Source organism: Bos grunniens, chromosome 16 (assembly GCF_055505025.1).
Source record: "Bos grunniens cultivar Pamir isolate PY7600 chromosome 16, Bosgru_T2T1.0, whole genome shotgun sequence".
NCBI classification, from domain to species: Eukaryota; Metazoa; Chordata; class Mammalia; order Artiodactyla; family Bovidae; genus Bos; species Bos grunniens.
This window is the reverse complement of record NC_141180.1, coordinates 21,868,069-21,884,465: the sequence shown is the minus strand read 5'-3', so window position 1 is coordinate 21,884,465 and position 16,397 is coordinate 21,868,069. Positions and strand designations below refer to the sequence as shown.

At 44.9% G+C, this 16,397-nt stretch overlaps 2 long non-coding RNA genes across 4 annotated transcripts in view; one reads left to right on the top strand and one right to left on the bottom strand.

The window, feature by feature from the left end:
• Positions 1-16,397, bottom strand: part of LOC147356310 (uncharacterized) — a 567,448-nt gene that overhangs the window by 414,847 nt on the left and 136,204 nt on the right. The window contains exon 7 of one of the 3 annotated variants that reach the window (XR_015142705.1): positions 14,196-16,046. The exons of the other annotated variants lie outside the window; for them this stretch is intronic. This is a non-coding gene — a long non-coding RNA (uncharacterized LOC147356310). Of the gene's footprint in view, positions 1-14,195; positions 16,047-16,397 lie in introns of those variants that run through there. 3 annotated transcript variants of the gene reach the window in all.
• LOC147356311 (uncharacterized) lies at positions 791-8,897 on the top strand. Its single transcript, XR_015142711.1, has 3 exons — positions 791-923; positions 7,437-7,549; positions 8,674-8,897. It is a non-coding gene; the product is annotated as an uncharacterized LOC147356311 (long non-coding RNA).

Here is a 16,397-nt window from a genome sequence, read left to right as displayed (position 1 = left end):
AATTAAAAAAAAAAAAAAAACAGGTACTAAGGGCATCAAAAGAATAACCCCTACACTCCTCACTTACATCCTATCTTGGGCCAAAGGCATGAGCTTATGATTTCCTGATGGCATACACAATTCCCTGATCTTGTGTCTTTGTTCACACCACCTCCTCTCTTTATGATGCCCTTCCCTGCAGAGGAGATCTGCTCAGGGTCATTTGAGAGTCACTGAGGGTTATATATTCATTTAAGAGTGTTTTGCTGCATGCCTGGTATACAGGGACATATTTGGTAGAATGAAGGATAGAGAGGAGCACAACTACTGCAGGAAAAGCCCCAAAGGTGGGGCTCATCAACTAGGCGGGATGCTCAAAGAAATCCCCACAGGCCTTCAACACACTCTGTTCATAAAAGAAAGGAGGAGCCAGCTCTGGAAATGGAAATGCGGGCTCGTGTGTGATGATATCTGTCACTGGCAGCCGGGAGGCAAAGCCTGTCTGTCGGCAGCACCTCTCATGCCGCGGTCAGGGGCTCATGGCAGGACCACTAGGGAAAGATGGGCTTCAGTGCCTGCATCCTCCTGGGCCAAGCCCCCTGCCCCTGCCGCCAGGCTCGAGTCCTCAGAACTGATCTGTGGAACAGTAAGGCCAGCTCTGCATGTCACAATTCTTTTCAGAGTAAAGGTTCTCCTCCCCACACAGTTCTTGCCTTTTCTGGAAGAAAAGAAAAGGAGAATCAACCCAGAGTGAATTCCTTGTAGCTGGCTATTTGTAGGCAGCAGATGCAGCCAGGAGCACACGCAGCATATTTGTCTAAAAGCTGCTACCAACGCATAAAGGCGGGGGCCCCTGCTTCTACCTCATCAGGGCCACTCTGAAAGATGGGGCTTGGTTTCCAGCCTTCAGGGGGACACTAAAGCCACATTTGCTTCCAAGGAGGGTAAGTGAGGCCAGGAGGGGTGGTAGGGGCTGGAGGGGGAATTCAAGTATTCTGATGGATCTAGAAAGCTGGTAAATATCCCTGCTATGATGCAAAACACTTTCAGAGAAAACTCAGCAGGGCTCAGGAGGAAGCTTCTCACTGGTGCAATCCAGGAACTTTTGCACTTAGCCTGGCAAAGCAGTAGAGAGCATGGACTCTGAAACCAGACTAAACGTGTTCAGATCCCATCCCCGTTAACTAGCTGTGTGACCTTGGGCAATTGGGTACTCTCTCTGTGCCCCTCTGTTGGGAGGCTGAAATAAATCCACATTAAATAAATAGCACAGAGTAAATGCTCTCAAGAAAAGTATCTCTGTTTTCAGATGAAGATGATGGGGTGAAAGTTGGGTTACATAATTTGCCCAAGGTCATTCAGCTAGTAAGTTCTAGAGTTTAGGTTTGAAGAGTAGCAATAGGTATATCTAAAGATAAATTCACAGTTACAGCTATTGAGCAACGCTATGAAGAAAATGAGATGCTCACAGTGATCAGTGCACAGTGGAGGGCTCTCTTCGGAAGGGTGGTCATGGTTACCAAGCTGGGACTTGAAGCAAGAGAGCAATAAGTCACACAAAAAGCAAAGGGAGAAAATTTCAGGCAGAGAGAATGGCACAAGAAGAGATGCTGAAGAGGCAAAGAGAAGGTTGGAGTGACTGGAACAGGGTGATTAAGGAAGAAAGGAGAGTGGGAAGAGCAGGCAGGATTCAGATCATGGTAAGACCTCACAGTCCATTAAAAAGATCTCAGATCCAAATGCAACAGGACGATGCTAGAGGGTCTTAAAAGGAAAGGCAAAGCAATCTGAATGTTTCTATGTGTGAGCCTTGGATGAAAGCACAGAGACTCTTAAAAACAACTCCATAGTGTTTAGTGGCTTATACCAGGGACATGTCAAGCTTACTGTCAACTAGGGATGGGCCTTGTGATCAGTTCGGAATAAAAGCATCACTCACATCCCAGCCTGAACTTGATATAGGTAAAATTTGTGTGTGTTTTCCATCATCACCATCATTGTCATTGCTCTTGCCATCATTATCAAATCATAGGCAAAGGTCAAAGTGATCCTGTGTTAGTCATGACTCCATTCAGATTCCCAGACAGAGATCCCCCCATCCCCAGGATCACAGCCAACAGCAGAGTGTTCCAGCCACAATCCACACACAAACACATAAAGAGACCCTGACTGTAAAGGCTAGAAACAGTGTAGGTATCAACAGCCCCAAGCACAGACAGAGGGATGAAGACAGAGCAATCATGGGAATTGTGTGTTATATACAACCATTTATCAAATTCCTTTTGCCTGCATCATCAAAGAAGGACCATCAGCACCCACTGCCCCATTCCCTCTCTGTCTGAATGCTTGATGCATCACTACATAATCTTAGGGTATTTACCCATTCATTCATACACCAAACATGACTAAATGAATCTGCTGTATCCCCTGTATCAGCTGTTAGGGAAATATTAAGACAAATAAAAAATCATCTCTGTCCTCATGGAGCTGAAGTCTCTCTACAGACAAGTAAAAAGGCAATAATGCAATGTGACTGGACTTCAAGTACCAGGGAGAACAAGGAGCTGAGGAAGCCCTTAGGATGGACACTAAACCCAGGGGCACGGAGGAGGAAGGTGGGGAGATGAAAGAGGGCGGGGCAGTGTATACAGGACCAGACCACTTCTGGGGCACACAGGGAACTAAAGGCACTCAGAGTGATTCAAGACCAACATCAAGGACTTCCCTGGTAGTCAAGTGGTTAAGACTCCATGCTTCCAATGCAGAGGGCGTGGGTTCAATCCCTGGTCAGGGAACTAAGATCCTACATGCTGCGTGGCAAAAACAGTCATCAAAATGGTGTTAAAGGGACACAGGGGGATACATATCAGGAAGAAGCTTAGGTTATGCTAAGAAATTAGGGACTTCTTCCAGATGCTATGAGAAGCCATTAAAGATTTTAAGGGAGTGCATGATGGTCATATTGCACTTCCTGTGTTCAGTGTGATGAGCAATGTAGAAGGGGGAGGGCTGGAGGCAGGAAAGCCAGGGAAGAGTCTACTCTTGTTCAGAGGATTAGCAGGGTGTACGCGAAGGCAGGAGCAAAGGGGTAGAAAGAAGGAGGGCTCTTAGGTAAGAGCAGGGTAGAATCCATAGGAGATTATGACCAAATGGATTTGGTAGGAAGACAGAAAGAGAAAGGTTGAAGTTTCCTTCCTTGTATGGGACAAGAGGCCATATGAAAAAGATCCCAGAAGCTAGTCTAGGGAGTCTGAACCTGACATAGACAGCTTCAGGAAGACACTAAATGATTTCAAGCAGAGGATAGACCATGGCTGTAGCTTAATATGATTAATATACCAACAGCTGTAAAGCAGGTTGGAGGAGAGACCCTGGTGGGTAGAAGATAAATATATGCATGCTCAGTCACTACATAGTGTCTGACTCTTTGTGAGTCCATGGACTGCAGCCCGCCAGGCTCCTTTGTCCATGGGATTTCCCAGGCAAGAATACTGGAGTGTGTTGCCATTTCCTTCTTCAGGGGATCTCCCTAACCCAGGGATCAAACCTCCATCTCCTACATTGACAGTTGGGTTCTTTACCACTGAGCCATCTGAGAAGACAAATAAGAACTCTCTTATGATGGCTTACTAAGTGGGAAGAATTAAGGGTCTGAGCTAGGGATATAACCATGGTCACAAAAAATATGAAAAACAATGGGGTGTAGGGGGCTAACAAGCAAGTTTTTTGAAAGGAATGTGATCAAGAGAAGGGTTGAACCACTCTTCACCTTCACAAGAAGGTCATCATCATGCTCAGGCTCAGTCGTGTCCCTTTAATTTCTGAGACAGAGCAAAGCAGAGTGAGGCAGAGACCAGAGGTAACTTCCACGTGGACCAGAGCAAACGTAGTGAATCCATATTTGCCCTGATCTACTCAGTCACATCAGTAACTACGAAGATCCAGCTGAGAGTCAGTGCCCTACATTAAAAACCACATTGAGGGCAAGTACATAAGGCATGCATGTGCGTTCAGTTGCTCAGTCTTTGACTCTCTGAGACCCCGGGGGTTTTGGCGCACCAGGCTGCTCTGTCCATGGAATTCTCCAGGCAAGAATACTGGTGTGGGCCACCATTTCGTCCTCCGGGGGAATCTTCCCAGTCCAGGGATGGTACCTGAGTCCCCTTCATTGGCAGGTGGATTCTTTACCACTGAGCCACCTGGGAAATCTAGATATATAAAGACATATATAAATATCCAGACTCTATTGCTAAGTGAAAAAGCAAGTTACAAAATGATGGGTACGATCATCCTGTTTGTTAGAAAAGTGTGTGTGGACTGCACAGTCCACCAACAGACTGTTCACAGTGGCCATCTCTCAGAAGGGGAATTTGAGTTGATATTTGTTCTTCTAGATGCTTTTTTGTATTTTCTACAATGAACAAGCGTGACTTTTGTAATCAGAAACCCAGCAGAGTTTAAAATATATTTGTTAAGCTCATATAGCATGGCTGTCTCCCAAAATTGAAGAGAGGGACCTGTTTGCTAACTTGTTTTTTCCAGTACATTTATGGTTCTTGAGAAGCAGAATAGTATAAATACTCCTGATGGGAAAAGCTGAGGATTCTATTTCAAACTTGCATGGTCCCCCCATGACCTAGGAGAGCTCTCACTGCTCACCAAAGGGTCTTCTCCAAATCTTTACCCCAGTACGCAGGGTACTGACTTTAGGTCTCCCTCCCTGGAACTCCACGCTGGGGCAGCAACACCCAGCAGGCTGCTGCTGCTGCTGCTAAGTCACTTAAGTCGTGTCCAACTCTGTGCGACCCCAGAGACGGCAGCCCACCAGGCCCCCCCGTCCCTGGGATTCTCCAGGCAAGAACACTGGAGTGAGTTGCCATTTCCTTCTCCAATGCATGAAAGTGAAAAGTGAAAGTGAAGTCACTCAGTCGTGTCCGACTCTTAGCAACCGCAGGGACTGTAAGCCCACCAGGCTCCTCCATCCATGGGATTTTCCAGGCAAGAGTACTGGAGTGGGGTGCCATTGCCTTCTCCGACCCAGCAGGCTATACATCCCTAAATCCTTCTTCCTTCCTTCCTCTCCAAACATATTACTGTTCCTTTTTATCTCTCCCCAAGACTCAACCCCAAATCTTCCAGTTCTGACAACCCAATCACCTCTCTTATTTCTGAATTTTCTTTCTCAAACTATTAAAAACATATCAGTCCCAAATCTTGGTGCAAACAGCATGTGTGTATGCTTAGTTGCTTCAGTCATGTCCAACTCTTTGGACCCCATGGACTGTAGCCCATCAGGCTCCTCTGTCCATGGGATTCTCCAGGCGAGAATACTGGAGTGGGTTGCCATTTCCTTCTCCAGGGGATCTTCCCTACTCAGGGATTGAACCCAAGTCTCTTACATCTCCTGCATTGGCAGGTGGGTTCTTTACCCCTAGTGCCAGCTGGGAAGCCCTGGGAACAGCGGCCGACTCAAATAAAAACACTCAGTTTTCTTTAAAGGGGAATGGAGGGCCAGAAGAATGTGAGCACATCAATCTAAACCTGCCAGGTTGCATATCCCCATCGGATGTCTTAAAGATCAAACAGAAAACAGCACTTGGATGCCAGTCACAAGTCATTGCTTGCAGAGGACTTCCAAAGAAATGAAGGCTCAGGCCTTTTCAGTAGGATGAATTCTACCCGTTAGTGATGGAGGACAGTGATGTAGACACAAACAGGGATGAAAGGGGGAAATCCCTACTAGAAGTTCTGCTGCTCTGTGGAGGAATTTCCCAGGAACTCACGGGACTGGGGGTTCCTGGAGTTTCTCACATTCCTCTGAATAGCCAGCAGTAACGGTAATGCCCTTTCCCCTTTCCTCATCTAGTCAGACTCACTGGTCGCTTAAGAGGGGATGTTCCACATTCTTTATCCATTCATTTGTCAATGGACATTCAGGTTGCTTCCATGTCCTATTAATAGCTATTGTAAATAGTGTTGCAATGAACATTGGGGTACATGAGTATTTTTGAAGGATGGTTTTCTCAGAAGCTGCTGCATAGCACAGGGAGCTGAGCTCCATGCTCTGTGGTAACCTAGAGGATGGGTGGGAGGGGGGCTCAAGAGGGAGGGGATATATGTCTACATATGGCTGATTCGCTTCATTGCACAGCAGAAACTAACACAACACTGTAAAGTAATTAAACTCCAATAAAGAAACAAAATGGTTTAAATGATAAAAAGAACGTTCTCTCTTCTTACTCTACCAGATCCTCAAAAGCAGGGCCACTTTATCCTGTGTCTCACCCAGAGGCTAGTCTTCAATTTTAGAGTTAATGAAATAAGACACAGAAAAGTTAAACACAGTGCCCAAGGTCACCCAGCTATTTTTCATTTTGGTTATTTTACTTATCATTCTTTATTCTACCTGATTTCCAGCTTGGCTCTGTGAATCTCAAGAGGAACTTCCTAAAACAAGTATTGACAAGATCATAGGAAAGTAGTACCAAATGTGACCATGTGTGCCATTTAGAAGAACCCCAAGCTTTTACAGATGAGAAAACTGAAGCTATTCGGCCAAGCTGCCATCCCCAGTTCCCAAGCGGTTGCGTAATATCCACCATTAAAATTCAGCCCGTACTTGATTGCTGGAAGTCAGGTGACAGGAGAAAGCTATTAGGTGATAAAAGACAAAAGGATATGTTGGAGTTCTGTGATAAACAGGGAAGAAGAAATTAAGAACTGGAGCAGGCCAAAAGAGCACAAGATGTGGGGACTGTGTTCTGCTGACACTCACAAGATCAAAAACCAACAGAAGGAAGTCCACTTGACAAGGTTGATAGAGGCTTGGCTTCCAGGCTACTCTCCCAGGCCCTGGCTGAATGTAGTCCAGATAACAAGCAGCGGGGAGACCCCAAGGAAAGCTTTACTCTCCAAGGAGTATGTGGTACAGCTAGAAAGTGAACTAGGTTTTAAAACATAAAAAGAAGGAAGAGAAATGTCTGACGTTTTGATTTCCAGTTTGGGGTTTTTCTAATTCCAGTCAGCCCAGGGCCACCACCCTGCACAAATCTAGGCCTCATTTCACCCATGCAACATGGTGGTCCTAACAAATGTGTGACCTTGAAGAGAATCCTTTCCATCTCTGATGCAGAATGAGAAGCCCCCAGGGCAGTGTCTACAAAGAGACCACCAGTAGAAAGGGTGGAGAGTTGGAAAGGCCAGAGCTGCTGGCTGGGCAGACAGGGGTTTCTGTGACCACAGGCCCAATGGGACTCAGAAAAACAACTCTCATTTATTCACAGTAACATCCAGAAAGGTAGCCCAAATAATTTAAATCTGTGACTATAAAAAAAAAAACCCACTGTAGCTAAAAGTCAGCCTCCCCATCCACCAGATCTTTCAAAAAGAGCTGCTAATAAAGAACAAAATTGAGTGGCTTAAGGTTTATTTCCTTTCACATTTCCTTTCTGGTCAAGGTGTTAATGAGGACGGAAGGCCCAAAGTGCACACAGAGAAGAGATGAAAATGGTCTGGAAAATATGAACTGTGTACTCACCCTTCAAACAAGGGAGGGATGATTCTAACATTGGTAAGTGGTAGACAGTCTTAGACAGTTCAAAGAGATTCCTTCCAGATGGCCATGAAGATTATAATGTAAACGAGGGGGGATGTGAAGTCTCAGTGGAGACCTGGCCTGGGAGTCAGTGGGACTTGGGGTAGGGCCCTGATTCCACCACCTCTCTGCATCTCAGTTGCTTCAACTATGAAGCAGTGTTAACATTATGGTTTAAAGTTCTAAAATCTTGGATAAAATTCTCCAAAATATCCAATATTGGGTCCTCTAAATAGAATTACAATACAATCAAACATATTTTTCTGGATCTTGTGATGATTAAATGAGAAAAGATCATGTAAATTTATGCTGTGCCAGGTAATATAAGCACTTAATATGCATTAAGTCATTTATTTCTATCAACGACTTTGCCAGGTAGGAAGTAATATAATCGCTATTTCACAGATAAGCATGTTGAGGCTTAGAGAAGTTAGTGGATATGACTAAAGTCACACGTATATCAACTGATGGAACTGGGACTTCAAACAGATCTGTTCAAGTTCAAAGTCTATGTTAGTAAGCTCTGTGCAACAGAGTCGCTCCAATAATAGGTGTACAAGTTCCTGAAACATAATTGATTCTCAATAAATATCAATAATGCTTAGATTATCACCCAGCATGATAAAGTGTTTTAATATAGGTTTACTGAATGGAAAACTAAATGAGCACATAAACTATATGTCACATGAGGCTGTTACACTGAGATCCTAGACTTCCAGTGGCCATTCAATCCTATGCTGCAGTAAATTCAATTACAGGGGGAACTTTAGGACAGTTGTCTTTTCAAAGAGCTGGGATCCAGAGTCTAAGAAACTGTGTCTATCCAAGGACAGAAGTATGGAAGAGTCTCCATAAGGCACAGCAACCACATTAGGCAAGAAAACTGGAGTGGGTTGCCAACTCCTTCTCCAGGGGATCTTCCCAACCCCAGAAACAAAGCCATGTCTCCTGTGTCTCCTGCACTGGCAGGTGGATTCTTTACCACTGAGCCACATGGGAAGCCCCCACTGCAGCACAGAAGCACCCATATTATACAGCTGACCTTTGAAAAATACAAACGTGAATTCACAGGTCTACTTATACCCCATTTTTTTTTCCAGTGGGAAATACTACGTGATCCAGGTTCCATAATCCAGGGTTCGTTGAATCTGCATGTGCCAAGGAACCATTGATAAAAAGAGCCGACTTTGAGTTACCTGCAGGTTTTCCACTGTGCAGAAGATCAGTGCCCCTAACCCCACATTGTTCAAGGGTCAACTGTACTTGGGGACTGAGACTCTGGTTTCAGTAAACCTTAAGAAGAATAAACAGACCAGGAAAGAAATTATCTTAATTTAATTTTACTTTTCTGCTCAGCTAATCCAAGAAAGACAGACAGAGAGAGGGGGAGGGAGGAAAGAAGGAAGCAGAGCTAGAATTCTGATGAGGAATTGCCCTGTGTTCCTTCCTGAAGTTCTTTTGACTCTACGCAGCCACACAAAAGAAAGCCTCTTCAGAACAGGGGTGATATTTAATTAGGCAGGATATGCACTTCATGCACCATGCAAGCAGAGAGAATCCTTTCAGAGCTATGATTATAAACTTCACCCCCCATCTCCCACCCCATAGCAATCCCAGCTAACAAACAGGAGAAAGGCTGTCTAAAAGGAAAGAAGCAGGCTTCTTGGCAGCAGACATCTGTGCAGGCAACAACCCCTCACTTTCCCAATTCCTGCTCAATCCAGTCTCACCTCTCCCTTCTATCCTCTCCATTGCTTCTGCTGGAGACCTGGGTTGGTTGGTGGTATTTAGTCGCTAAGTTGTGTCCAGCTGTTTGCCATCCCATGGACTGTAGCCCGCCAGGCTCCTCTGTCCATGGGATTTCCCAGGCAAGAATACTGGAGTGGGTTGCCATTTCCTTCTCCTGGCTCAGGGATTAAACCCACATCTCCTGCATTGCCCACATCTCCTGCATTACAAGCAGATTCTTTTACCACCAAGCCACCAAGGGAGCCTGGAGCCCTGGGTTACTGGGTGCTAAATGGTCCTGGATGGGAGTTCTCAGCTCCCAGAACTCCCACAACCACACCAAGTATCCAATTCCAAGAGGTGAAGTCTCTCAACCTCACCAATGGCCCGCAAACGGTTTGAAAAACAAGAGAGCAGAAAATAAGGTTACAAGTAAATAAATCAGTGGAGCATGAAAGGAACCTTCTCAAAACACACAGACAGAGACAAGGGCAAACAGAGGCAAAAGAAATGAAGAACAATGTGCTCTGTCCTCCAAGGAACAGAAGAAGAAACAAAGTCCAAGGAACGTGGTGTTCCAAATTGCTAATCAATGCTGGATACCAACACCAGCAACTGCTAATAACCAAGGAAGAATCACCTCTCTCTGCTATAATTATTTCTGACACAGGTCTCCAGGAGGAGTGTCAAGACTCAGGTTAGCAGCTCAGTGTGATAATAACCCAAGATTACCAGAAATTCGCAATGTCTGAAGAAAAGGAGGGCTTGGAGGAAGGGAAGTGGCAATTAGAAATACTTGTCAAGGTAATTACATTGTGAAGAGCGGGCATTTCACTTTTCAGCAGTCACTGGTGTAGGTTTTCTTCTGCCTGACTTTAGAAAAACATCTTCCAGGCAGGTAGAGCCGTGGAGGAATACATCAAATTTTCTGAAATAACACGGTGTGAAAAAAAAAAAAAAGTATTATTTCTGTCCAAATAATGTGCTGGATAATAAAAGCTTGAAATCCAAAAGGCTGAGAACAGTATTAACTGAGCAGCCAATGAAACTGTCTTAAGCCAACCAGCAGCCCCCTCCTCTTCTCACTCACAAGGTTCAGTCCATGTCAACATGTGTCCTCCAAAAAGACCAAGATAGCTCTCCAAGGACAAAGAGTTAAGGCTCCTCGACATTATGCTTCAATCACTCACTTTGTCCAAAATGGGCACATATAAAACTTTCCAGGCTGGAGCTGGTCAAAATATGTAAACTGAGAACAGTCCACCAAAGCCTCTGAGATACCAGTTCTGTAGGATTTGTAGCTATCCACTCACACCTTCAACCAAGAGGACAGTGCTTCTCTTCCGGTTCTTTGGAAAACCATGACGAAACCAAGAATCACAGCTACTCTCTTGATTCTCCACCACTGCCTTCAAGACTGAGTTCCATCTCACCTCTAATAAGGAATGATGCAGCTATTGTTAAAGTTTTTATTATCCAGCACACCATTATTTGGACAAAAATAATACTTTTTTTTTTCCATATCGTGTTATTTCAGAAAATTGATGTATTCCTCACAGCACTACCTACCTGGAAGATGTTTTTCTTAAGTCAGGCAGAAGAAAACCTACACCAGCAACTGCTGAAAAGTGAAATGCCCACTCAAATGGGCAGTGAAGACTCTAAAAGGCAACTCTAAACATGTCAATCCCATGCTTAAATCAGTCCACGGTTTCCTGTTGCTTTTTGGACAATCTGTGATCTCCTTAGCATGACTACCTTCATTTCCAAGGCCCTCTGCGATCTAGTTTCTCACCAGATCTCTTAACTTAGCCCCAATACACTCACATCAAAATTTTGAATTATAGTGAATTGACGATAGTTCTTCAGATGCATCATGCTCCCCAAGGCTTCATATTTTTATGCCGACTGTTTACTCTGAGAATCCCTTTCACTTATTAAGACTCAGCTCTGGAGTTACCGCCACTCTGAAGCCTTCCTTAATCCCACCCCTGAGCCACCCCTATCAAATGTGATGCTGGCATCTTTTCTATGAGTTCTGACTGTCTCTATGCATTCCTGGATACCAACTCTCACACTCTGTGCCATTGATTTGTCCATTTCCCCCTCTGGGCTTCCCTGGTAGCTCAGACAGTAAAAAATCCGCCTGCAATGCAGGAGACCCAGGTTTGATCTTTGAGTTGGGAAGAGCCTCTGGAAAAGGGAATACCTACCCACATCAGTATTCTTGCCTGGAAAACCCCATGAATAAAGGAGCCTGGCGGGCTACAGTCGAAAAGACGGGTAACAAAGAGTTGGACACGGCTAAGTGACTAAGCATGTGTGCATTCCTTTCTCCCTCTAGACTGTGAGCAACTCGAGGGTCAGGGCTTGTGCCAGGCTCAAAACAAACGGATTCCATAGATCAAGGAAGAACGTTAAATCAGATAATGAAGACTGACTACTTGGTAGGTTCAGAAAGAACTAAGCCTCTCTAATAGATCACAGTTTTAAAAAGTCTAGGCATCAGAGACTCAACTCCATTAGTCAAGCATATTTTGTCTGGGCCCAGGTCTCTATTTTAGCAACATCTAACAAGTGTTTGGGCTTCCACAGTGGCTCAGTGGTAAAGAATCTGCTTGCCAATGCAGGAGACATGGGTTCCATCCCTGGGTCAGGAAGACCCCTGGAAAAGGAAACGGCAACCCACTCCAGTATTCTTGCCTGGGAAATCCCATGGACAGAGGAGCCTGGCAGGCTGTAGTCCATGGGCTTGCAAAGAGTTGGACATGACTTAACAGCTAAACAACAACAAAGAGTTTTTAACTTGGGGGTTTACCAAGGATTTTTTAAGGATTTATTAAGAATGTGTAGAGAAAGGCAGTGAATATGAATGTCTCTCTCCTGTGCATCCTTGCCGAAGAATCTGTGATAAGTTGTAGGCAGGGACCAGGCCTGGGCCTGCCTGAGCCCTTTCCTGATGGCCCCACATGGTTCTGTCTTTATGGCTTCCTTGAGGCTGAAATGTAGTTTTAGTCTTGTCTTAAGCACTTAGCCAGAGAATAGCCTTTTAAGAACTGACTGCAGTTCATTTCTAAGAAGGTGCCACCCTTCTCAGCTCTGCAAAGTGCTGGCTATGCCTCTTTAACCCTCCAGCAGCAAGTTCCCATCCTGAGCTCCATGGCTGTGGTCTCTCTAACCAGCAGAGTCTCCATATTCTTCTGAGCAAGGGTGCTATTCAAGTTTGTTTGGTAGAAAGTCTTTTTCTGCTTTGATTCAAAATTATTTAGACCTTATCTGCACCATGCCATGTCATTTTCTTTGTAACAGCAGTGAACGTCCCCTGGACAGGCAATTTGAGACCTGATGTTAGCTGAATTACTCGATGGTGGGCTAAGGTCAAAAAGGGCCTGTGTGAGGCCAATTGAGGTGTATGGCCACCTCACAGGCCAGGTACTTACTTGCAAGGGGAGGAAGTGGCCTGCTAGGAGAGGAGATTGGGGCTCCATCCATGGAGGGATAAAGGAAGTAAGGAAATAAATGGATCCTGTGTGTAAGATTTCCAGCTGGGCTTTGCCGAATACAGACAGGGGTCACAAGCAGAAGCAAAGGAGCTGTTTTTCACAGGAATATTTGTGCTACCCCAGACACTCCAGTGCCACTTGAGGGCACAGAGAACAAGGTGTGACACTGATGTACAGTAAAGTGCAAATAGCGATGTCGGGAGAGAGCATCAAAAGCCAACACCTGAGTCAGGAAGGTACCAGCCTCAGGATACCCTCCCTCAAGGGTCCTGTGGATAAAAGACAACATCAAGAGCTAGGATCAGGAGAACATGAGTGGCACATCCTTGATCACTGATGAGACATCCCCTGGGAATGCCCAGGAATACGTGGATGGTGGCTGAGGGTGGGTGGGTGAGACTACAAAGAGACTAAGGTTTTGCAAATGCAGCTGGGACTCGAGTCATAAACATGCAAATTAGCACTCATAAACCAGGGGAGAAAGTTGACATTATTGTTAAAGCATTTGCATCATGTGCGAAGTTACAAAATCTGCTAAAGCCATTTCTGGTGTAATAGGTACTCAGTAAATATTGCTATGCTTGAACTACTATATACAAAATAGATAACTAATGAGAACCTACTGTATAGAACATATAACGGAATCAAGATTGCTGGGGAAAATATCAACAACCTCAGATATGTAGGTGATATCACCTTCATGGCAGAAGGTCAAGAGGAATTAAAGAGTCTCTTGAAGGTGAAAGAGGAGAGTGAAAAAGCTGGCTTAAACTTTAACATTCAAAAAACTAAGATCATGGCACTGGGTACCATCACTTTATGGCAAATAGAAGGGGGAAAAGCAGAAACAGTGACATATTTTATTTTCTTGGGTTCCAAAACTACTACGGACAGTGATTGCAGCCACAAAATTAAAAGACACTTGCTCCTTGGAAGAAAAGCTATGACAAACCTAGACAGCGTATTTAAAAGCAGAGATATCACTTTGCTGACAGAGGTCCATGTAGTCAAAGCTACAGTTTTTCCAGTAGTCATGTACTTATGTGAGAGTTGGGCCATAAAGAAGGTTTAGCGCCAAAGAATTGATGCCTTCAAACTGTGGTGTTAGAGAAGAGTTGTTGTTTTTTGTTTTAATATAAATTTATTTATTTTAATTGGAGGTTAATTACTTTACAATATTGTATTGGTTTTGCCATACATCAACATGAATCTGCCACAGGTATACACGTGTTCCCCATCCAGAACCACCCCCCCTCCTCCCTCCCTGTACCATCCCTCTGGGTCGTCCCAGTGAGCAGTTTTTGTTTTGTTTTTTATTTTATTTTATTTTTTAACTTTACAATATTGTATTGGTTTTGCCATATATCAAAATGAATCCGCCACAGGTATACATGTGTTCCCCAACCTGAACCCTCTTCCCTCCTCCCTCCCCATACCATCCCTCTGGGTCGTCCCAGTGCACCAACCCCAAGCATCCAGTATCATACATCGAACCTGGACTGGTGACTCGTTTCATATATGATATTATACATGTTTCAATGCCATTCTCCCAAATCATCCCACCCTCTCCCTCTCCCACAGAGTCCAAAAGACTGTTCTATACATCAGTGTCTCTTTTGCTGTCTCGTATACAGGGTTATTGTTACCATCTTTCTAAATTCCATATATATGCATTAGTATACTGTATTGGTGTTTTTCTTTCTGGCTTATTTCACTCTGTATAATAGGCTCCAGTTTCATCCACCTCATTAGAACTGATTCAAATGTATTCTTTTTAATGGCTGAGTAATACTCCATTGTGTATATGTACCACGGCTTTCTTATCCATTCATCTGCTGATGGACATCTAGGTTGCTTCCATGTCCTGGCTATTATAAACAGTGCTGCGATGAACACTGGGGTACATGTGTCTCTTTCAATTCTGGTTTCCTCAGTGTGTATGCCCAGCAGTGGGATTGCTGGGTCATAAGGCGGTTCTATTTCCGGTTTTTTAAGGAATCTCCACACTGTTCTCCATAGTGGCTGTACTAGTTTGCATTCCCACCAACAGTGTAAGAGGGTTCCCTTTTCTCCACACCCTCTCCAGCATTTATTGCTTGTAGACTTTTGGATTGCAGCCATTCTGACTGGTGTGAAATGGTACCTTATAGTGGTTTTGATTTGCATTTCTCTGATAATGAGTGATGTTGAGCATCTTTGGACAGCAAGGTGATCAAACCACTCAATACTAAAGGAAATCAACCCTGAATACTCATTGGAAGGACTGATGCTAAAGCTGAAGCTCCCATCCTTTGGCCACATGATGCAAAGAGCTGACTCATTGGAAAAGACCCTGATGTTGGGAAAGATTGAGAGCAGGAGAAGGGGGCAGCAGAGGATGACATGGTTGGATGGCATTACTGACTCGATGGACATGAATTTGAGCAAACTTTAGGAGATAGTGAAAGGCAGGGAAGCCTAACATGCTGCAGTCCATGGGATCCCAAAGAGTCAGACACGACTTAGCAACTGAGCAACAACAATTGTAGAGCACAGGAAACTCTACTCAGCAGTGCTGTGTGGTGACCTAAATGAGAGGAGAATCCAAAAAAGAGGGGGTGTATGCGTACCTATTACTGATTCACTTTGTTGTACAGCAGAAACTAACATAATGTTATAAATCAAATATACTCCAATAAATTTTTTAAATAAAATATTGTTATGTCTGAGGTTGAAGAGAGATCATGGAACATGAGACCAGGTCTGATACGCAGAAAGTACACACTGGAACGGCTGCACTAAGTCCCTACAACAAAGGTCTGCTCTGCATGGTGCCTGTGCCGTTCTACTCATTGTTCTGAATGCGGCCTCTATCAGATGACCCCACCCTCTCCCCTGGTGATTGACGAAGCACTTCTGGACTGGCTCCAAAGCCTGCAGGTTCAGCAACCTTCCCTGGAAGAAAGGACTGAAAGCCTTTTCCTCCCGGGTCCTCCTGTCCTCCACCTCTGCCTTCCCTCCACATCCACACCAGAACCAAATACATCCCAAAGTTCTCATCCCTCTTCTCTCATGGAGAGACTCAACATCTGTGTCTTGGGAACAGCGCAGCTCATCGCGTGTAGCATTTTGTAAGTTTTGCCCTTAATGTGGGTGCTGGCCCGTCTGACGGTTGTTTCACAAAGAGTGGAGAAGGGTGTTTTACAGCTCAGCTGCTAGGAAGCACAGATGTTGCTGGCGGTGCTGCGGCGAGGTGGTAAAGTCTGTAAGGAAGGTCGGAGAGCATTAATTATCTTCCCACAGCTGTTCATTATCCTGCAGACACCTTGTCTTGCCATCTTGAGGACTGACAACCACATGATTCCAAAGCAAAGCAAGACAGGAGTTTAGAGGGAGGAAGGGAAGAACCACCTGAAGGTTACACTGGAGAGCAACACGCGGAACAGCTTGAGAGGCCCTGCCTCGGCTTCCTGGAGGACCAGGTGATCACTGGGGACTCTGGGATGCGGCCTGGGGCTCGGTCCCGGTCGATCCAGCTGTGAATCCCAGCACAGGCAGTGTGTGAAACCCCTCACCCGGTGCTGGGAAGACCAGGCAGGAGGGAAGTTAAGCCT